This window comes from Lissotriton vulgaris, chromosome 4_1, assembly GCF_964263255.1.
Source record: "Lissotriton vulgaris chromosome 4_1, aLisVul1.2, whole genome shotgun sequence".
Classification (NCBI taxonomy): Eukaryota; Metazoa; Chordata; class Amphibia; order Caudata; family Salamandridae; genus Lissotriton; species Lissotriton vulgaris.
This window is the reverse complement of record NC_141691.1, coordinates 830627460-830651009: the sequence shown is the minus strand read 5'-3', so window position 1 is coordinate 830651009 and position 23550 is coordinate 830627460.

The window sequence follows — 23550 nt, the reverse complement described above, 5'->3', positions numbered from 1 at the left end:
CCGCCAAAACCATAATGCCACCGCCTGCTGGAAACTGACAGGAATCCAGGATGGGCTGTCCTGCGGCAGCTGGCCTACAGCTGTGCAGTGCTAAGGAGCCGCAATGGGAGCCCAATTGCACGTTCCTGTAGGGTGTGATCTGTAAAGTCCATGCCCTGCAGGAACTGGGGGGTGCAAGTATACAGGAGGGTACACCAGGTGCCCACCCTCATGCATCCCTGGCAAAGAGGCACCACAGGGCCCTGTAAGGCCCCCTTTGTTTCCTCACCACCATGCTTTCCATGGCGGGCTCACCACCATGACAACGGTGGCAGTGAGGAAACTCCTGATTTGCTTGGTAGTGCCACAGCTGCACCACCAGCATATTAGGGGCCTCAGATTGCTGCAAGACTGCATTGGTCCCATGGCTCTCCAACCTCCCAACGTTTTTGAGTACCACTGTGGGCTTGGAGGTCCATCGTGCCACCTACTTCAAAATAAGGCCCTACGTCTTTATTGTATACCTAACTATAAAGTCACTTTAACATTTCCAGTTAATTCGATATATAACCAGGTAAGCTTCCCAGTGAGCCTCCTGAAAATGAAACAAAATGAGATTATAAAAAATGTGAAACAACATCACTTCCTCAGACCCTCTACTTCCATGCTGAGGGGATTGAACCGGTCTTACTCCCTGTAAATTATGGTGTGTCACTTGGTGCTGTGTGCAGGAGAACCCGATGTGACAGTGCCTGCTGTGCCACACTCTTCCCCAATGCAACTTGCGCTCTGCTAGGCTGTAGCCTTTCCTAGGACTGCAGTCTGCTGCCAACATGAAGAGGAGGTGACTCTGTATGAAAAGATTTGACCTGCAGCCTCCACCTTTCTGTAAATATGGTGGGGGCTGCTACCCTGTTGCTGTAGCCCACATGCAGTGGGAACCTTGAAGACAGCTTCTCTGCCAGCCTCCACCATGGATAGGAACAGTGGAATGAGGATATCTATGAAAAAAGAGAGCAAAACGTGAAAATAAACACACAAGAGAACTCACACACTAACAAAAAAGGGAAATACATTTGAAAAAATTGGATAGGTGGAGCCAAATTGGATGGATTGAGATGGATGGGACAAAGGGAACTGGTCTACAAGGAATAGCCAGGCATAAGCAGGCTAGATTACAACAAAACGGCCAAGTAGGGGGACAACATGAACAGCCCGTTGCTCTAGTTTTGAATGTGAAATAAGTCTTTGGGGCCATTTTTTTACATGAGGTGCTGGAGGTGCATTTTTCATAATATTGCTTACGGTCACATAATTTTACAATAATTGAGCATTATTACTCGAAAGGTAATTTTTTTTAACTTGACACATCTGTAAAGAAGATGCATCCAAATTAGTATTGTTGCCTTGAAGCTGTGGCATTCTATTTTGGAAGAGATCTAGGATCGGGAGAACTGGACTTCATTTTTCCACAAATTTCAAGTTCCTTAAGTGAGACCTTTATTTTAAGTGGGACCAGCTATGAAATATTCCTTCTGGACAATTTGTTGGAAGCACCAGCTATTCTAACTGTCGACATTAGTTAAGCAATTTCCCCTGATTCTGCATTGTGCATATACTTGTGCCATCACCTGTGCCAACAGGCACAGGACCGCGGACAATCTCATCATTTTCAGACATAATTTGTGTCACTTTGCATATGCTTCAGCAACTGCAACAATACCTTAAACTCTATCATTGTACCCTATTCACTGGTGACGGAAAATGACAACAAACACCACTAGGGAGGAAACAAAATAGATTGCGAAAAACAGGTAAGAATCAAGGAAGAAGCAACCATAATGGAAAAGGAAAAGAAAAGAGAACGAAAACCTAAACTGGATATTCTACATAGTAGCTTTAAGAGGCAGCAGCAAATCCTCTACCATTTTGCTGTTGGAGGAGCAGGGAGCAGCACCCAAGAACCCACGATCTTGAGAAAATGCAGACTCAGGTGAGTGAACCTCACATCCCGCCGTAGCAGTCTCTCTGCTGAGTTTTCTGAGCCTCTGGAGCCTCAGAACCAGGCAAGAAACTGTGTTCTTGGGCATCAGAGTGGCAGATATGCAATGGACATGACATTGTTGCACCAAGCCGGCTAGTCAAATTAGTGTGCATAACATATATACATATATAACCATAACAATGTATTCACTACCATTCCAACGATGTTATAATAGCTGTATTTATTTCTGCTTATGTATCGCCAATCACATTACATATATTCGTTTATTTGAGTAATCATTTTCCAATTATAAATGCATACTGCATTTAGTTTCGTTAAGTACGGCAATATTGTTTAATGTTTATTTCCGTATGATCTGATAGTTCAGCAATTGTTTACCTATGTTGAAACAGGCCGCAATGTTTGGTATTGTTCAATGTTTGTTTCAAATAGTAAATAGTGTTTCATAGTTGTAAGCGTGGGTGAAGGTGCATGTTGATTATTATTCTTAATACAATTCAATAAGAGACCTGCTCGTCTCAAAACCATATGAAAAGAGTTTTAAAGCTACTTTTAAACAGGAATTAGTGGAAGAGGAATATTCACGCCTCCAGGGACCTGGGAAACTGGCCTTGCACAGGCAGGAGCTGTAAACACCTTCTATATAAGGCCATGAGCATGGACTCAATCCACCAGAAACGCCTTATTGACTTTGCAGGACACTAGATCTCTTCATACGGAACACAACCAATATTGTTCCATCAAGGTATGTGGCGAAAATGCAGGGCTATCCAAGAAACATACACAGGATCCTTTTGGTGGTGAAATAGTATAGCTAGAGGCAAGAGGGGTTAGAGGACAAATGCAAGAAAATCCTTAATTACTTTTATAATGTTGCAATTCTTTCTAATCTGTTTCTTAGCTTCTATTGTTGCCACTATTCTGTTCATTTTCATTGTCACAACTAAACACATTATATGAACTAGAATTGGATTTTGTTTTTGATAAAAATCCTAGGAGTATATACTGTGGGCCCAGTTCACAAAGGTTCATATGTGTAGTAAAGTTATGAGTGTGGAGTCTCTCGTGGCTAACTATAATGCACTGCTTATGACCTCACACATTTCATCACCCATGACATGGTCAGTGACATAACTAATGACATCACTGATGACATCTCAAAGGAAATCACTGATGACATCACTGATGACATAATCTGCAGAATCTCTGATGCATCCACTCACACCACAATATAACCTTTCATACACCCACTCCAACTTCTACACTAGCATTTTCCAAACCACTGACACACCCGGTATTGAGTATTAAGTGTATTGTTTGTGTTTAGGGTGAATTGAGGTATTGGGTGGTAAGGGTATTTTTAGGGTTTAGAGTGGGTAGGGGTATTGGCTGATGATTGTAATTTTAGGGTTTAGGGTGGGTAGTGGTATTAGGTGATAGGGGTATTTTTAGGGTTTAGTGGTGGGTAATGGTATTAGTGTTAAGGGTATTTTTAGGGTATAACGTGCATAGGGGTATTGGGTGGTAAGGGTATTTCTATGGTTTAGAGTGGTAGGGGTATTGGCTGGCAAGGGTATTTTCAGGGTTTGGAGTAGGTAGGGGTATTGGGTGTTAAGGGTGCCTTTAGTGCTCTAGGTGGCTAAGGGTAATGGCTGCTAAGGGTGTTTTAGGGTTTAGGATTGGGTAAGGGTGTTGGGTAGTAAGGGTGTTTTTAGGGCTTCTGGGTGGGAACCGTATTGAATGTGAAGTGTATTTATAATGTTATGGGGTGAGAAGGGTATTGGGTGGTAAGGGTATTTTTACGGTTTGGGGTTGGCAAGTGTATTTGGTGGTAAGTTTATTAGAAGAGAAGAGTATTTTTAGGGTTTAACGTGTTTAGGGGTATTGAGTGGTAAAGGTGTTTTCAGAGTTTAGGTATGAGTAAGGGCATTGGGTGGTAAGGGTGTAATTAGGGTTTAGGGCTGGTTGAGTTTAGGGGTTGGGAGTCAATAGGGTAATATATATAGCCAAAAGGTTATATACATATCCAAACAAACCCCTGCTCCAAATGGAAGGCACGCACAGAAAGGCTGGGTTTTGAGGCATTTATTGTACCATAGGACTCCTCCGACCCGGCAGACAAGAGACACCTGCTTCGGCTGTCACAGCAGCCTACCTCAATCACATATGTAATGTATTGGAGATCTCCAGTAGGTAGTTATAGTTAGGACCTAGTTTCCAAACCAAAATGGTTTTCTGTTTTGCTAATAATTTTGGTGCTGTTTAATGAATCTTCATGACATTTTCAAATATAGTTTGCCACTCACTGCAACTTCTGTCTGGAATGTTCTGGGGAGTTTGTCAATTGGTATACAGTTCTAAGGGCGTGAATAAAGTGCTATCAGGATATAAGGGATCAGGATAAAGGTATCCTGACCCCATGGGACAGACAGAGGTGTGTGTGTGAGGGACCCCTCATGAGCAAGAAATTGTCCAACAATATTTGTTTTGGGGTGCATGAGGATCCGTGGATCCACCCTGTCACTGAGTGCATCTCCCCATGTGAATCCATCATGGATCAGCAGATCCAGATCCTAATTTTTAATAAAGCACTCACAGAACCACTCAACTACTCACTCACTCACATATCCACTTATACACCCACACAGCCACTCGCATACCCACTCACACATCCATACAGCCACTCACACACACACTCAGGGACCAAGAACAGCACTTACACACCCACTCACACACCCACACAGAGACCCAGAGAACCACTCACACACCCACTCAAAGGCCCACACAGGTACTAACACAGCCATAAAAACACCCATGCAACCACTCATACACCCAAACAGCCATTCAGACACACACTCAGAGATCCACTAAACCACTCACAGACCTACAAGCAACTCACACATGCACTCACACACACACACCCACTTACACACCCACACAATGACTCACACCCATTTGCACATCCATACAGCCACTATATGCACACTCATACAGCCACTCACACACCCACTCAAAGACCCAGAAAAAACTCACTCACCAACTTGCACACTCATAGAGCCACACACAAGACCCACTCAGAGACCCAGAGAACATTTCACACACCCACTCACAGACCTACAGAGGCACTCACAAACCCACTCATAGACCCACACTGCCACATACACACCCACTCACAGACCCACACTGCTACACTCACCCACTTACAGACCCCCACAGCAAGTCACACATGCACCGACAAACCCTCCACACACCCACTTACACATCTACGCAACCACTTACACACCCAGGTTACAAAGTCATTATAGTTAGGAAATAGCATTTAACAAACTGTAGAAATTCACTGAAAGAAACAAAGGTTACAAGGACATTATAGTTAGGAATTAGAATTAAAAACAAACTTAGAAATGTATTAAAAACCAAAGGTTAAATGGACATAACAGTTAGGTTCAGATTTTACACGCATAAAACCAAAGAAATTCAGAAGGCATAGTTATAGTTATCTCAAGTAACTACAACTCAATGACTAGGGTAACTATAACTTGCGCCCTTGTCATGCACTGCTAATTACCCCACATATTACAGCATGCACTGTTAATTATCCCACATATTACATAATTCATTACATCTTCTAGTACAATATCGATAATATCACTGAAACATTTGCTGTAAAAATATTGATTAGAAAACTGTGCATGGCCGGGGAGTGCGTTATAGTTACTTGAGATAACTAAACCTGCTGAATTTCTAAGGTTTTGTGTGGGTACTATGTATATGAAAATATATTTTTTAAAAAGGGCATTCACTTTGCCTGATATATACTTATATTTTCATTATAGATGTATGTGTGGTAAAAACTTGTTTGGTAAAGGCAATTCATGGAAAAATTATTGAGAAGTAAAGGCTGCGTGCAAATGTTCCATCATACATCTGATACCTTAGCACAATTAAGCCTTATTTCACATTTTAAATAGTTTAATGCCCATTCCAGATACCCACCCTAATACCCGAGACATCTGAACAGGTCAGGTGACCCTGGTTACAGTACAACAAGGCATGAAGATTATTTTCTTTACAACCTCTCACTGTAATTGACAGCGTTTACATTTGTCTTTAAATTAGAGAAGTTTTGCTCTTTGCATTCTTCTTATCTCTTGTATCCCATGCTCAATTAACATTAAGTGCAATAATGTTTCCTATGAAATTATAGGTTGACTACATTAATATCCGTGCACCATATCTCCATATTCAAATTATGTGCTTCTCAATGTTCTTAAAAAAAAGCTTCATGTCCGTATTTTTTGTATTTAGAGCCACTGTTGCATCCAGTAAACCTTAGCTCGCATGGAATAACCTTTGTGATCTTGCCAGTTTGCTGGATATTAAGAGTTACAAGGTTAAACCTTTTCTATTAAATTTAGGAACTTGACATTTCTCTTCTGTTTCGCATTTTCCCTTCATCTTAAATGACTAGATTGACAAGATTGATAAATCCACAGGTTTTCATAACACATTTCCTAAGATTGTGCCTTGGTTAAATTCATTTGAACTTCAAATTATAGATTATCCTTGAGGATTTCAACATCCTTAATGAGCATTTATTAGCTAGGCATTTATCTGAATGGCAACTACATGTCAGAAAAGAACTCATGAGAATGAAGCCATCCAATATACTCCATAAATCAGTGATGAAGTAACTACTTTCAATGCTTACTTTAGTTCTCAAAGTGTATACTTCTTATTTTCCTGTTTATGAGTCTCTTCTACATTGCTGCATTTTGCACTAAAATGAAAAACTTTGTGAAACTGTACAACCGACATTCACCCTGGCAGTCCTGTTTTAAGGTTTTCCACTCCTGGATGGCAACACAGGTAGAAGCTTTAGGAGAGTAGGGTCTGCTTCCTATGGTTACCCCCACTTTTTGCTGTGATTCTCTGTTTCTTCGACTTAGGTGTGGCTCTGGCCCTGCTAATCAGGCCCACAACCCAGCTGTTCTCTCTCTAAATTGATACCATGTACTTTAGGTACATACCAAATTGGTTATTGGGTCACCCTTGTGAACCCCTGTATAGTGTACCATAGGTACCCAGGGCATAGGTGCACCTTAGGCCTACCAGGGGCTGCAGCATGTATTGTGCCACCCCTGGTTTGCCTTCCAAACTGACTCCACAGGTCTGTTCATACAGCCTGGGTAAGGTGGTGTAATCACCCCTTACTTAAATATAGTATACTTATATCTATATATACATATAGACACATATACACATATAAGTCACTTCTATGGCAGGCCTTAACAATCCAGGAGGCAGAGTGCTTGGTTTTATGTGATAGGGTGCCCTACCATGAGCTGAGCCCCTCTGCAGCTTTCGGAACAATCTCCTTTATGTGAGAGGGTGCCCTAGCATGAGCTGAGCCCCTCTGCAGCTTTAGGAACCATCTCCTTATAGCTGTTCTATGATATAGCCATACCATATACTCTTAGGTGCATTATAATCCTCACTGTGAATGCTAACTTTGCTTTGGCTTTATCTAAACATGCTGTCTAAGGTGTCAAACACTTTACAATACTACCCCCCTAAGGTCCTGGCGGCGGCGGGTAGCATTCCACCCTTCTAGAGGGAGAAGACATGTAGTTACTGGTTTACCCGGTTAAAGTTAAACAGAGCCTCAGCATCACAAAATGGATTCTGCTGCCACAGGCACAAGTCTGACCTCCTGTTGCTGGACGAAACTCTGGCAGGGGAGGCCTGGACAATAGGTTTCCTGTTCAGGGAGGTGCTTTTGTGTATTGGGGCACAGAGGGCTTCATTCAGTGAATGCTTTCCAGACACTTCCTGAGGCACACAAGGTGCTCCATGCATTTCCCAGTTCAAACCGGTTGCTGGGGCACTCTGCCCCACCTCTGGCGTGAAACAGGACAAAGGGAAAGGGGTGTAACCACCCCCTTCCCAGGTCCAACGATAGGAGGGACCTTAAGGGTAGTCCAGCCCCTAAACTTAGTATAAGTATAGGAGCCCAGTCACTAGGACTTTAGACCACCCTGGACGAAACTTTGAAACATAAATCCTGGACCTTCGACATTCCATTTCGACTGGAAGATGGAGGACATCTCCCTTGTGGTCAAGGAGTGACCCACCTGTTCAAACAGGTACCAATAGAAACTTTGTTGGTCTGTATTTTCGAGGCTCCTGCCGGATCCCAAAGAATCTGCGACACAGGACATGGACTTCCAGACATCTCTGACTCCGACCTTTGCTCACAGCAAAGCTGAGACCCGTGGCCGACACGAGAGACGTGGGACCGGAACTCCTGGACATCCTGCATTTTGCAACCTGCACTCACTTCACAAAATAACTCGAAGGCATGCATTGGGGTGCTTGAAGCTTCAGATCCAAGCACCATTACACTGAAGATCAGAGGCCCCCACTCCACGAGTGACCCGTGGGCACCACTTTTGCATTTCAGCTTGTCTTCCCGGTTCCTAGTCCATCGGCTAGTGAGACCCCCGAAGACTTCCTTTTGAATATAACTTGCTTTCCTGGTTGCTCCAGGCTTGATCCAACTTCCCTGCAAAGGAGAAGTTCCTCAGACCTTGCTGGTCTTCACCAAAGCCAATCTTGAAATCCTGCATGGGTTGCGTTGGCCAAGTCTTGTTGGCTCCAGTTCGGATACCGACACCACAGTCAACTAGATCCTTTGTGGGACAGCTTGAATCCAGCTCCTAGTTGTCGTTGACACCTCCTGGTCCTCGTGGCTGAAGAGACAAACTTCACATCTTCACCTGAAATCACCCAACATCTGGTGGCATCTTTCTCTCGCCGCCCTGGTCACTGGCAAGTGACCCAGACTCTGTCCCTTCTGCTTTCAGGTTCTACAGATCTTTGATCCATCCTTGGATCCACCCGGACACTTTTCCTCTGGTCGCTTGCAGCACTTCTTTGCAGCTCTCCATTGAAAACAACGACAAAACCCGACACGAAAAGACACCTATGCACCCGGCTTCCCTGGGTAAGGTAACATGAGTACTCCGGTGCTCCGGTGGGTCTTGACTCTCGAAGTGTCCTAGTTTAAAAGGGTTCCATCGTAGTCCAGCCAGAAGTGCCCTTAAATTGTATATTTGTAACTTCTTTGTTTCCCATAGAAACTCAAAGGTAACCCGCGGCTGTGTTTAGACAATGCACGCTTATCCAGTGGGCCTCCTACTTCTTAAACCTTGGTTGTTTAGAGTAGCCCCAGCGATTTCACAGGCCCCAGCCCTGCTTTCTAATTCTCTTGTGGTTCTTATACCACTATTTTAGTATATGGTTTGTGAGGCCCCTAGGGCATAACGTATACTGTGCAACTTATCGCATAGTAATTGAGTAACTTGTATTGTACTTTTACCTCTGACCTCATAAAGAGTGCAGAGGGGTTGTGTTTAGAATAAATACATATATATTTCATATATACCTTGTGTGGTGTCCTTTCATTTGGTACTCAAGGGATTATAATTGGTAAAACAACTTGCTTAATACGCTCTCTGAAGTCCTAGCCTGATGACTGCTGGTCCATGCTACCACTAGGATAGCTTTCTATTAGGTTGACTTTACAACCACCATCAATAATGGTTGATTATACTGGTGCAAGGTGCGCTCCAGAACTAGTGGCCATCATATGCCAGGCTAACCTCTCACATTGGAAGCAGCTGAAGGTTAAGAGCTTGCATTGTTTTACCAAATAATCTTGAGAATATCATTTGAAAGATCATATCAAGGTACCTGTATACATAAGTTCTACTAAACTTAGCAGTTGTAGGTGGTAAGGGCTTAGCACACCCTGACTACAAATCCAAGAGAGGTTCTAGTAGGAAAACAAGTAGTGTAGGTAGGTGCACACACCACACCACACTAGCCATGTCTTTTAGAGCAGGAAGTAGTACCTCCCTGCCATATGTCAGCAATCTGCAGACAACTAAGTATGACACCTTCACTTTTCAGGAACTGAGAATCTTGTGTGTAGTCAGAAGATTAAAACAAGGACAGAGTCCAACCACCCAGCACCTGATAGAGCTGTTAGTGGCAGGTGACTTAGAAAAAACATTAGACCCAGAAGCACATGGTAGCAGGGAAGGCGACCATCCTTCATCAGAAGAGAGTCACCATGGGGATGCCCCATTGGTCTCTGAAGATGATGAGGATGTAGATCAGGATAAGTTTAATTAACCTAACCTGAACACGGGACTACCTGAGGGTGGAGATGGCCTAGGAAGGCTTCTCTCCATTCCTCCACGTAGCGTCTATGATGTGCCTAGAAGGCCCAGATCCCTTTCCAGTGGATCTGAGCATTCTGACTCATCAGTAGGGTCTAATGCCTCTGCTCAAAGGAGAATGACTTCCCCTCAGAGAAGAGAGCATAAAGCTAGGACGAGAGAAGTCAAGCTTAGGATCAAGAGGCAAGAAATTGCCCTTGCCAAAGAGACTCTGGCTCTTGAAAGAGAGAAGAAATTGTGTGGGCTAGAGCCCACTGGTGGCTGCAACAACCCTAGTGGTAGGGAAAGGCCTCATGACCATAGAAACCTGAGCAAAATTGTCCCTCTCTATCAGATTGGGGTGACATCCACAAATGGATAACTGCTTTGGAGAGGGCTTGCAAAGTACTGCAGGTACGTCAAAGTCAGTGGGCAGCAATCTTGTGGCTCTCCTTTTCAGACAAAGGAAGAGACAAGCTCCTCACTGTTAGAGAAGAGGATGCTGACAACTACAATGTCCTCAAGAGTGCTCTAATATATGGGCTTGGCCTAACCACTGAGCAGTACAGGTTGCTGTTCAGAGATACCCAGAAGACACAGACTCAGGACTGGACTGATTTTGTAGATTGTGCTGCTAAGGCTCTGGAAGGTTGGTTACTGGGCAGTAAAGTACGTGACTATACAGGATTGTATAACCTTATTATGAGAGAACAGATTCTTAATAACGGTCAAAACCAGCTATTGCATCAACACCTGGTTGACTCTGATTTGACCTCTCCCCAAGAATTGGGAAGGAAGGCAGTCAAGTGCGTCAGAACCAGGGTGAAGCAGAAGGTACAGAACCAAGGTGGTGATCAGAAGAAGCAAGACCAAAAGGATGGGGAGAAAGCAAAAGATCAAAAGTCTTTTCAAGGTCACGAAAAGCTTCTAATGATAAGGGTTCCCAACAATCTAAAACGAAAGAAGGCCCAAAGAAACCCTGGTGCAAAGTATGTAAGAGTAATACTCGTTGGACCAGTGATTGTACCAAAAAGGAGGCAGATCCAACCACAATTGGCCCTAAGGGAACTGTTCCCCCTAGTTCAGCTCCAAGTGGTGGTTCTCAACAAAAGGGTGTAGTAGGGTTAACCCTGGGAACTGAGATGGATTCTGGCCTTGTCAGAATACCAACTCAAGCTGTTTTGATCTGTGATGCGGACATAATCATGTCCTCTACTGTGAGTCCCAATAACTTGGGTAAGTACAAACAAACTGCTTTAATTAATGATAAAGTGGCTCAGGCCTACAGGGACACATGTGTAGTGTCACAATGGTGACATCCAGCTTTGTGAACCTTGGACAGATCATACTAGCTGAAAATTACCTATTTACTAATGCTAGAAATGTCATTACCACTCACAGTATGGCCGTTGTTAATTTCTCCTGGGAAGGGGTAACTGGCCTCAAGAAGGTTGTGGTTAGCTCAGACCTCCCTGTAGAATGTTTGCTTGGCAATGACCTAGAGACTTCAGCCTGGTCTGAAGTGGAGTATAGGAACCAAATGCAGAAATGTTAGGAATCTCAGCACATGTCCTTTCTGAGACTAGGTCACAGGTCGAAAATTGCAACACTGAACAAGCACTGGATTCTGGAATAATGGACCAGTTTCCTGCCAGTAGGAGAATCAGTAGGGTTAAGGCAGTGCCTTCCCCCCTGCCTCAGGAAGAGGATCAACCTTCTGAGGAAGCTGATTGTAAGACCCAGGAAGTAACTGTCCTAGAAGAGCTTAAACCTGATCAGGTTGAGTTTCTTGGGACAGGGGGACCTTCCAGGGCAGATCTGAGGCAGGCGCAGTTGGACTGCCCTTCTCTTGAACCCCTCAGAAAGAAAGCTGCTGTTGAGGCTGCAAGGAATGCTAGTGGGACCCATACAACTTATTGGGATGAAGGGCTCCTGTATTCAGAGGCTAGAGACCCCAAGCCTGGAGCTACCAGGAGGCTGGTCATACATTTGGCATTCAGGGGCCTTCTTTTAACACTAGCCCATGATATTCCCCTTGCAGGACATCTTGGCCAGAACAAGACTTGGGACAGGCTTGTCCCTCACTTTCACTGGCCTCACATGTATGAAGACACCAAGGAGTTTTGTCGCTCCTGTGTCACCTTCCAAGCCAGTGGCAAATCAGGTGGCACCGTAATGGCCCCCCTTACACAACTACCTGTGGTGCTGGTTCCTTTTGAACGTGTAGGGATTGACGTTGTTGGACCAATGGGTCCCCAGACAGCCTCTGGGCACAGATTTATTCTGGTGGTAGTGGATCATGCCACCAGATACCCAGAAGCTATTCCCCTTAGGACCACAACAGCACTTGTTGTGGCAAGAGTCCTCCTGGGAGTTTTCTCAAGAGTGGGTTTCCCCAAGGACGTTATCTCAGACAGAGGTGCAAATTTCATGTCTGGATACCTGACTGCAATGTGGAAGGAGTGTGGAGTGAACTACAAGTTCACCACACCCTTTCACCCACAATGCAATGGTCTAGTTCAGAGATTCAACAAGATCTTAAAGGGCATGATTATGGGTCTCCCTGAAAAGCTCAGGCGGAGATGGTACATCCTGCTTCTCTGCCTTTTATTTGCTTATAGAGTAGGCCCACAGAAGGGGGTTGGCTACAGCCCTTTTTAACTTTTGTTTGGACATCCTGTAAGAGGACCCCTTTGTCTGGTGAAGGAAGGATGGGAGTTACCTCTCAAACTTCCCAAGCAAGACATTGTGGACTATGTACTTGTCCCGCTCCCAGATGGCAGAGTACATGAAAAAGTCATCCAAAAACCTTGAGGAAAATCAGGAATTGCAAAAGGCCTGGCATGACCAAAAGGCTGTGCTGACTGTTTACCAGCCAGGACAGAAAGTGTGGGTGTTGGAGCCCGTGGCCCCAGCAGCTCTCCAAGACAAGTGGAGTGGACCCCACACTATTGTTGAGAAAAAGGGAAAAGTCACCTATTTGGTTGACCTTGGAACTCCTAGGAGCCCCCACAGGGTGCTTACTGTCAACAGACTGAAACCGTATGTTGACAGGGCAGACATGGGCTTGCTCATTGCTACCGATGAAGGACAGGAGGAAGAGAGTGACCCTCTCCCAGACCTGCTCTCTCAGAACCCTGATGATGGTTCAGTTGATGGTGTAGCCTTGGCAGGCAGCCTCACTGACCAACAGCAGCAGGACTGCAGACAGGTTCTGCAGACCTTCCGACATATGTTTTCTCTGACTCCAAGTCAGACTACCTGGTGCACTCATGAAGTGGACACTGGGGACAGTATGCCTGTTGAAAGTAAGATTTACAGGCAACCTGATCATGCCAGGGACTGTATCACGACAGAGGTCCAAAAGATGTTGGAATTGGGAGTCATTGAAACCTCAGAGAGCCCTTGGGCCAGTCCAGTACTCCCTGCGCCTAAACCTCACACCCAAGATGGTAAGAGAGAGATGAGGTTTTGCGTGGATTACAGAGGTCTCAATGCTGTCACTAGGACAGATGCCCATTCAATATCCATGGCAGATGAGCTCATAGACAGATTAGCATCTGCCAAGTTTTTGAGCACATTTGACCTGCCAGCTAGCTACTGGCAGATCAGGCTAGCTGATGATGCAAAGCCATGGTGGACATTATCAGTTTGTGGTAATGCCCTTTGGTCTGAAAAATGCACCTGCCACATTTCAAAGGTTAGTGAGCTAAGTCCTCTCAGGCCTGGATGACTACTGTGCAGCATATGTAGATGATATTGCTGTCTTTACCTACACCTGGGAAGATCATCTGATCCACCTGAAAAATGTTTTGGAGGCCCTGCAAAAGGCAGGAATAACTATCAAGGCTACCAAGTGCCAGATAGGGCAGAGTCAGGTTGTATACCTGGGCCACCTTGTAGGTGGAGGCCAGGATCAACAATTGCAAAGCAAGATCCAGACCATAATGGACTGGAATGCTCTAACCACCCAGACTCAGGTCAGAGCTTTCTTGGGCCTGACTGGGTATTACAGGAAATGTGTCAAGGGGTATGGTTCCATAGTGACACTACTTAATGACTTAACTTCTAAGAAAATGCCTAAGAAAGTTCAGTGTACAGTTAGCTGTCAAAAGGCATTTGATGACCTGAAGCAGGCCATGTGCACTGCACCTATTCTGCAAAGTCCAGACTACTCCAAAGAATTCATTGTTCAAACAGATGCTTCTGAGTTGGGGGTAGGGGCTGTGATATCCCAATTGAATAAAGATGGTCAAGACCAGCCAGTAGCTTTTATTACCAGAAGGCAGACCCCTAGAGAAACGTTGGTCAGCTATTGAGAGGGAGGCCTTTGCTGTGGCTTGGGTACTGAAGAAGCTGAGGCCATACTTGTTTGGTACTCACTTCAAGGTTCAGACAGACCATAAACCCCTCTTGTGGCTAAAACAGATGAAGGGTGAAAATCCCAAATTGCTCAGGTGGTCCATTTCCCTACAGGGTATGGACTTTACAGTGGAACATAGACCTGGGAGTAACCATGCCAATGCAGATGGACTCTCCAGATATTTCCACTTAGAACATGAAGACTCAGCTGGTCAAGGTAAGTTTAATGTCCCTGCGTTTGGGGGGGGGGGTTGTGTAGGCGAGTAGGGTTTGCTTCCTATGGTTACCCCCCCTTTTTGCTGTGATTCTCTGGTTTTTCGACCTTAGTGTGGCTGTAGATCTGCTAATCAGGGCCACAGCCCAGCTGTTCTCTCTCTAAATTGATACCATGTACTTTAGGTGCATACCAGATTGGTTACTGGGTCACCCTTGTGAGCCCCTGTATAGGGTACCATAGATACCCAGGGCATAGGTGCACCTTAGGTCTACTAGGGGCTGCAGCATGTATTGTGCCACCCCTGGTTTGCCTTCCAAACTGACACCACAGGTCTGTTCATATAACCTGGGTAAGGTGGTGTAATCACCCCGTACTTAGATATAGTATATCTATATCTATACATGCATATAGACACATGTACACCTATAAGTCGCTCCTATGGCAGGCCGTAACAACCCTGGAGGCAGAGTGCTTGGTTTTATGTGAGAGGGTGCCCTAGCATGAGCTGAGCCCCTCTGCAGCTTTTGGAAACATCTCCTCATAGCTGTTCTATGATATAGACATACCATATACTCTTAAGTGCATTATAATCCCCGCGGTTAATGCTAACTTTGGTTTGGCTTTATCAAAACATGTTGTGTAAGGTGTCAAGCCCCTTGGAATACCACCCCCCTACCCGCCAGTCCTGGTGGCGGGGTAGCATTCCACCCTTCTAGAGGGAGAAGACATGTAGTTACTGGTTTATCCGGTTAAAGTTAAACAGAGCCTCAGCATCACAAAATGGATGCTGCTGCCACAGACACGAGTCTGACCTCCTGCTTCTGGACAAAACTCCGGCAGGGGAGGCCTGGACAATAGGTTTACTGTCCAGGGAGGTGCCAGCACCTCCCCAGACCGGCTTTTGTGTATTGGGGCAGGGAGGACTACATTCAGTGAATGCTTTCTAGACACTGCCTGGGGCACACAAGGTGCTCCATGCATTTCCCAGTTCAAACCGGTCGCTGGGGCACTCTGACCCAACTCTGGCGCAACACTGGACAAAGCGAAAGGGGTGTAACCACCCCCTTCCAAGTTCCACCCATTGGAGGGACCTTAACGGTAGTCCAGCCCCTAAACTTAGTATAAGTATAGGAGCCCAGTCACTAGGACTTTAGATTACCCCGGACAAAACTTTGAAACATAAATCCTGAACCTTCGACATTCCATTTCGACTGGAAGATAGAAGACATCTCCCTTGTGGTCAAGGAATGACCACCCTGTTCAAACAGGCACCAACAGCAGCTTTGCCGGTCTGCATTCTTGAGGCTCCCGCAGGATCCCGAAGAATCCGCAACACAGGACACAGACTTCCAGACATCTCTGACCGGACCTTCGCTCACAGCAAAGCTGAGACCCATGGCGGACACGAGAGACTTGGGACTGGAACTCTGGACATCCTGAATTTTTCAAGCTGCACTCACTTCACAAGATAACTGAAAGTCGTGCATTAGGGTGCTTGAAGCCCCAGACCCAAGCACTATTTGCACCAAAGCTCAGAGGCACCCACTCTACTAGTGACTCGTGGGCCCCGCTTTTGGATTTCAGCTCAACACATCTTTCCGGTTCCTAGTCGTTGGCTAGTGAGCCCCCCGAAGACTTCCTTTTGAATCTAACTTTCTTTTCTGGTTTCTCCAGGCTTGCTCCAACTTCCCTGCAAAGGAGGAGTTCCTCAGACTTTGCTGGTCTGCACCGAAGCCAATCTTGACATCCTGCGTGGGTTGCATTGGCCAAGGCTTGTTGGGTCTAGTCCAGATACTGACACCGCAGTCAACTAGATCCTTTGTGGGACAGCTAGAATCCAGCTCCCGGTTGTCGTTGATGCCTCCTGGTCCTCATGGCTGAAGAGACAAACTTCTCATCTTCACCTGAAATCACCCGACATCTGGTGGCATCTTTCTATTTCTGCCCTGGTCACTGGCAAGTGACCCAGACTCTGTTCCTTCTGCTTTCTGGTTCTACAGATCTTTGATCCACCCGGACACTTTTCCTCTGGTCGCCTGCAGCACTTCTTTGCAGCTCTCCATTGAAAACAACAACGAAACCCGACCCGAAAAGACACCTATGCACTCAGCTTCCCTGGTGAGGTAACACGAGTACTCCGGTGTTCCCATGGGTCTTGACTCTTGAAGTGTCCTAGTTTAAAAGGGTTCCATCGTAGTCCAGCCGGAAGAGTCCTTAAATTGTATATTTGAAACTTTTTGGTTTCCCATAGAAAGTCAATGGTAACCCACGCTGTGTTTAGGCACTGCACGTGTCTCCCGTGATCCTCCTACTTCTTAACCCTTGGTTGTTTAGAGTAGCCCCAGAAATTCCACAGGTCCCAGGCCTGCTTTCTAATTCTCTCGTGGTTCTTATACAAATATTTTATTATATGGTTTGTGAGGCCCCTAGGGCATAACGTATACTGTGCAACTTATTGTATAGTAATTGAGTAACTTGTATTGTACTTTTACCTCTGACCTCATAAAGAGTGCAGAGGGGTTGTGCTTAGAATAAGTACATATATATTTGCTATATACCTTGTGTGGTGTCATTTCATTTGGTACTCAAGGAATTATAATTGGTAAAACAACTTGCCTAAATATGGTCTCTGAAGTCTTGGCATGATGACTGCTGGTCCATGCTACCACTAGGATAGCTTTCTATAAAGTTGACTTTACAACCACCATCAATAAGGGTTGATTAGAACTAGTGGACATCATATGCCAGGCTACCTTCTCACAGAAGCCATGAAGAAAGAAGTCTCTAGACAGATTGTTTTTTGCAAAAAAGCTTTCATTAGGTGTGCAACTAAAACAGTTTACGAAAGTAAGTTTGAGACAGCATTTTGAAAATCGGGGTGTGCTGGAATTTTATGTTCTCGTGGTGAACGTACGCAATGAAACTTCCGCGTTTATGGCGAATTTCCAAATGTGCAACCTAAAAACAGGTGGTAGAAATATGAGTATTTGTGTAAGGCACCCAGCAGAATGGGGTAAACACTCTCACAGTTATTTTCTCAATCTGGAAAATCATCTTGAAATGTACTGAAGTTTGCTCCTTTTCCAAGAATGTCTGACCTTTCAGGGTGGAGCAGAGGCGGAAATCTAACAGAGTCCTAAGAGTTGGTCTGATATAACAGTGTGTAGGCCATTTTTTTGATGTTTGTGGTCTGTTTAAAGGTCCACTGGGCCGGTTTTTACTTATGAAGTTTCTGACATTATCACAAGGTTGCCTGCAGCAAACACAAATGTATGCAGTCTCCTAACTAAAGGTGGGTAAGAAAAGTGGAACACGCTAAATAATAACCGTAAATATGAATTTCTCATTTACTTAAGTGAAGGGTAAGAAAAGGAACATATGCAATCATAGCTTTGCAAATCAGGGAAGGTAAAGATAGGGACTCAAATTATATTGACAATTACCCACACAGATATATATTTACCTAGAATGGTGTGAAGACCAACCCTGGCCACGGGTCAGTTTGGAAAGGACAGGAGAAAACCCCAAAGATTTCAGTGCCAGTAGACGAGCAGGTGCAGATTGGAAAATCAGGACAGGATAACCCCAGAATTTGGATCAGGACCGGACCAACAAGGGTTAAGACTAGCACCCGCAGTTCAGTTGCAATGCCTGCGCTACTCCCTCTCTGCAAGGAATCAGCCAAAACCCCGATTGGGTTACTGCATTCACCAGCAAAGTGCTTCGCCAGCACTTCAGCTTCCCAGAACCCCGATTGGGTTCTCGAACCTCCCGACAGAGTGCTCCGCAGCCCTCTGCTCTTAGTCACCTATTGAGTGCACTGGGTCAGTGACAGGTCAGCTATTCGGACAAGTCGGACAAAATAACTAACTAAGCCTACCTTAGTTATACTGTTTTCCAGGTCAGTGTACCACCCCCCAATGTTGCAAGTGTAAGGATCCCCAATTTTGATTGGACATAGGAGGAGGACAGGTCATCACACTGGACCAACGTCCCTCAACGGACGACTCAGCTTCTACACCCCCACCCGCCAGCTCCGCTCCGCCGACCTCGCCCTTGCTACAGTCCCCCGCTTCCGAAGAGAGCCCTCAGGGGGCAGATCATTCCCCACCTTGCCGCAAAGACCTGGAACACTCTCCCCATCCACCTACGGCAGACCCAAGACCTGCTGACCTTCAGAAAACTCCTCAAGACCTGGCTTTTCGAGCAGTAGCAACATTCCCCACCCCAGCGCCTTGAGACCCTCACGGGTGAGTAGTGCGCTTTACAAATGATATGATTGATCGATTGATTGATTGATTGATCGATTGATTGATTGATTACTCTCTCTGTTTTCTTATTTTGTTGATGGTTTATTACCCTGAAGTAACAATATATTTTTTATCGTGATTACGTTCTCACAAAACCATGTTTTTATTAAAGCTTTAATTAAGCTTTCATGTAAATAAGTTGAGTTGTACTCAGATGGGGCTTGCTCTCTGCTGCCTCTTCCCATTAAATACCTGCTGTTTTCTGGCCTTCTGAGTCTATTTCAACTGCAGGTAGGAGATGTTGTGGCTCTGGTTTCTCTATAGATACCAATCCTCTTTGATGGTATGAAGGGAGAGTAAGGTTCTCACCTTCTTGTTCATGGGCTGGGGATTTACCATCTGCACAGAGAAGTATCAGATCCATGAGTATATTGATCAATGATCAAGGGCTGTGAAGTTTCAACTCTGTCGTTGTTCTTGGAAGTGTTTATCTGTTCGGAAACTACTTCTGAGGTTGCATGTTGGATATTTGGTCATGTACCTCCATTTTAGGATGCAGGTGCCTGTAATGTACTGTTCTCATTGCTCTCATCACCCACACCTAATGTCCAGATGAACAGCTCTCCAGTGGGTCCCAGGAGCTTTGGCTCATGACATTGTTAAGAACAATGTCCACGTGCTTCTTAACACAGGAGTAACTAAAAGCAGGCTCACACACAGCTCTTTATTGATATAAATCACTGATTTACTTTCAGTTCCATAATTCTTATTATGTGTGAAATGACAGCCATCTTATTCCGTATTGTATAAAAGGGTGGCATACCCTAATCCATTTAATTTGCACAATGTGCTCCAGTCTGACATTGGCTGCTCTCTACTTTTGTCTTATGTGATCCACAACCTACATTGGCGTGCCATTTAGAAATAGATTCCTGAATTATTCAGTGGTTGAGAATCTTCCTTTGAGGCCCACTTGAACTGAGCAGTATTACTGGCCAAGAGTATTTACTTACAATGTTCCAAAACTATAGTTTACATCGGCCCAGATGTATGTTATTCTTATGGAACACTCCATTGCACCATATATTGGAAGGTGGAGTTTTTGGAGACCTAGGTCTCTGCTTAAGAAAACCTGAATAAGCTCAACTAAGATAGATACCAAAATCATATGCACGTTCTTGTTTATAAAAGAACGTTCCTGCAGTGATAGTCTCTATGCGGATGTTATTTGTCTTATTTCAAACGTCATTTCCACAGCATTGTCTCCCCAAATTCCCTTTCTCCATTTTCACCATTTCAATATTGTGTGTCTTCACAATAAGTGTAGGGAACACAGAGGATCGGCTGATGGAAAAGTGATGTTCCTTCCAGACGAATGGAGAGTCTTTCAGAATTCTGTGCCCATTTACACATTTTTTAGAAAGCACCACATTTCAACAAAGTGGCATTTGTAAGAGATACATTGACAACGATGCCCAGTGTGCAACATGAGCTAATGGTCTTCTAGAAAGAAATCACCACCTATAAACTTGACAATTCCATTCTTTTAGACAAGTGCAATCATCTCCAAGCCCACATAACATCCACGTCACCTATATATGGTTGTACTGTAGTTCTCTATTCATATACATCTGTTGTAGTGCATTATTTCTGTAACCAAAGCTTTTAAGGTCCTTTTCATGGACCTTGGGTCACACATTTAAAGGATTGGGTCCAGTGGTTTGCATAAACCTGTTTGGGGAAGATAGCGAAACACAAGCCTAAAAGAGCTGTCCAACTGGAAAATCTGGATTAAAAATTGAGCGCATTTTTTACACTTCTGAACTATCTGTCAGACATAACTATTTATGTAGCTAACAGAAAACAGTTGCTGTATGATAAACATGCCACGCATCTATCACCCATTCAGACCAACGGATAGGAGGGAATGCGCCAATCACAGCCTTACTGCATGCACAACAGCGTTGCAAGGTTCTAGCACACGAAATGATGTACAACAGTAGCAGAACAATATCCACTCACACTGAAACTGTAAGACAAAGGCATCAGCGTTGCCTCGTCTAATACACATACAAACACATGAATACAGAATGAAAACTGTGTGCATGCAACACAGATACACAATTCCATGATCTCTGTCCCCCCACTACACAACTCTTGTTTGTCATAACTGTACTCCACTGTAGCACAAACACTTCAGTGCTTCGAATACTCATGTACTAGAGATCCTATGAATGATGAAGTAAGAAGGGTGTCAGTGGAGACGAGGGCCAGACCGCATTTTCTCGTCACAGTAACTAGGCTTCTCTGCCGTTCATTAGACCCGAGAAACTCGCAGGAAGTAGCAGTCCGGAGATGGACTAGCGACCTTCTCTATACCTGCTTGGTTTCTCTGTAGTTCTGTTCTGTTTTATCTCATGCTCATGCTCATCAGTCTTGACCGTACTCCAATAGGAGTAGTCTAATCCCAACCGCAAGGCCAGGTCCTCCATGGGCTGAATTCCAAGCATAGCAAGGCCAGTTTTGCCCTGACTGGGGCTCAGCATTAGCTTGCTTTCAGTGGCACAGTAATAAGGGGACTCACGTCTGGGCATAACCTTTAGGGAATTCCATCTCACACACACAAAATGTGATGGAGACATGCGTGCAATAAATCTAAACACTGGCAATCACTTGGGTAGCTTTGCAAATGATCATTATGTTGCCCACTCAATCAATCAATCAATTATTTGTAAAGCGCACTACTCACCCGTGAGGGTCTCAAGGCCTCAGGGCGGGGGGGGGGGGGTGGGGTTGCTGCTACTGCTCGAACAGCCAGGTCTTGAGAGGTCTCCGGAAGGTCAGCAAGTCCGGGGTCTGCCGCAGTTGGATGGGGAGGGTGTTCCAGGTCTTGGCGGCGAGGTGGGAGAACGATCTGCAACCAGAAGTTGCTCTTCGGATGTGGGGGATGGTGGCGGGGACGAGGTCGGCCCACTGTGCCACCTCAGTTTGGACTAAGCCATATGCAAATCAGTCTAGACCCTAATTAAATTAGAATAGCCCGGCCCAAATTGCCAGGCCAGGCCCTCCGTGAACCAGAACAGAAACAACCTAAGACAATTTTCGTTCTGCCTGGGGCTTGAAAGACGGATGCAGCTTGTTTCCAGTGGTACAGTGAGCATGGGATCAATGTTTGGGCTTACCTTTGCCACTTTCGTAATTTTTTTTAGCAGGACATTGGCATTTGCAAGTCGGTATAGTTTTGCAGCACAGGCCACATGCTGCCTGCATTCATGTGACCCTATATACAAACTTTTGACTTGAGGATGCTGTTTGGAATTCAAACTGGGGATGCCTAAAATCATGTTAAAACTCACTGTCCACATTTCCTGAATTTGTACTTTTCTGTTTTCAATACGGGAAATTGGCAAGAAAATAACTAAAAAGACCATTTGAGGAATTTTGTGACAGGAATATTCGAAAAGTAAAGATGAAGATATACATTAGGATTATTCCAAGATCCTCCTAATATCCTATTGCTTTTCACCTTTTTTGAATTCTTGAATCTTTCATTGAAAAAACGGAAAGGCAGCAGCTTTATTGAAATCCATGCAGCACCTAGAGGTTCGATTTGGAGTTGTAAAGTATTTTTAGTTTCCTTTTGAGGGGAAGAAGAGGTAAGATTAAGATGAAACTGGAAAATTCACTATAATACGGAACAAATATTACAACAGTGAGAGAAAATTTGTTCCAGCTCCCTCTTTTAAATGAGCAGAAAAAGGGAAGGTTAATCTTACCTTAGTAATGTGTGACCTGTCAATTATAAAGTCTTTGCTTTGTATCCTCTATTTTTTGTATTTTAGAGTAGTAGTGTGTATTGTGTGTTTCTGACTTTATAGGTTATTGCGTGGCATATGAAAAAATTGATGGGAGGTCAGTAAAACATTTCAAGTACCATTGTCTAAGGCTTTTTTTGTTAAAAAAAATATGTGTCTGTGCTTCTGCCTTTCAGGTTCCTCCCATGCAGAAGGCCCATGCTTCCTCAGCATAATTATGCACTGGGGGACAGGAGGGGGATGGATGGTGTATTGAATCAAATGTGGGGTTTCTTGTTTAAAAAATGATAGAAGGTGGCATAGTCATAAACTTTGACAGTCAAAATAGCCATGCAAACACCTGTAACTCCGGTTTGTACATGCCAGTAGCGCCCCAACCCACATTAAGTGCCACTCAATGGACCCCATAAAAGGCACATACTCTTAAAATAGGTTTAATTCTGCTTCCAGTCACTGTAATCCCTTAAAAACCTTGAATTCCAGTCAACTGACACATCTGCCTTCCCAGGTGAGCACTCTGAAATGAGGCTGATCGTGTGCTCTAGCCAGAACATACAAAGTCTCTTGGCCATATCTGAAAGACCTGAGGATTTTGTTTCCCCTAATCGAATTATGTATGCCATTGCAGACATATTGTCCATTTTCAACAGAACCGTTTTGCCCTATAGATAATGTTTGAAGCTCATTAGAGCATAGC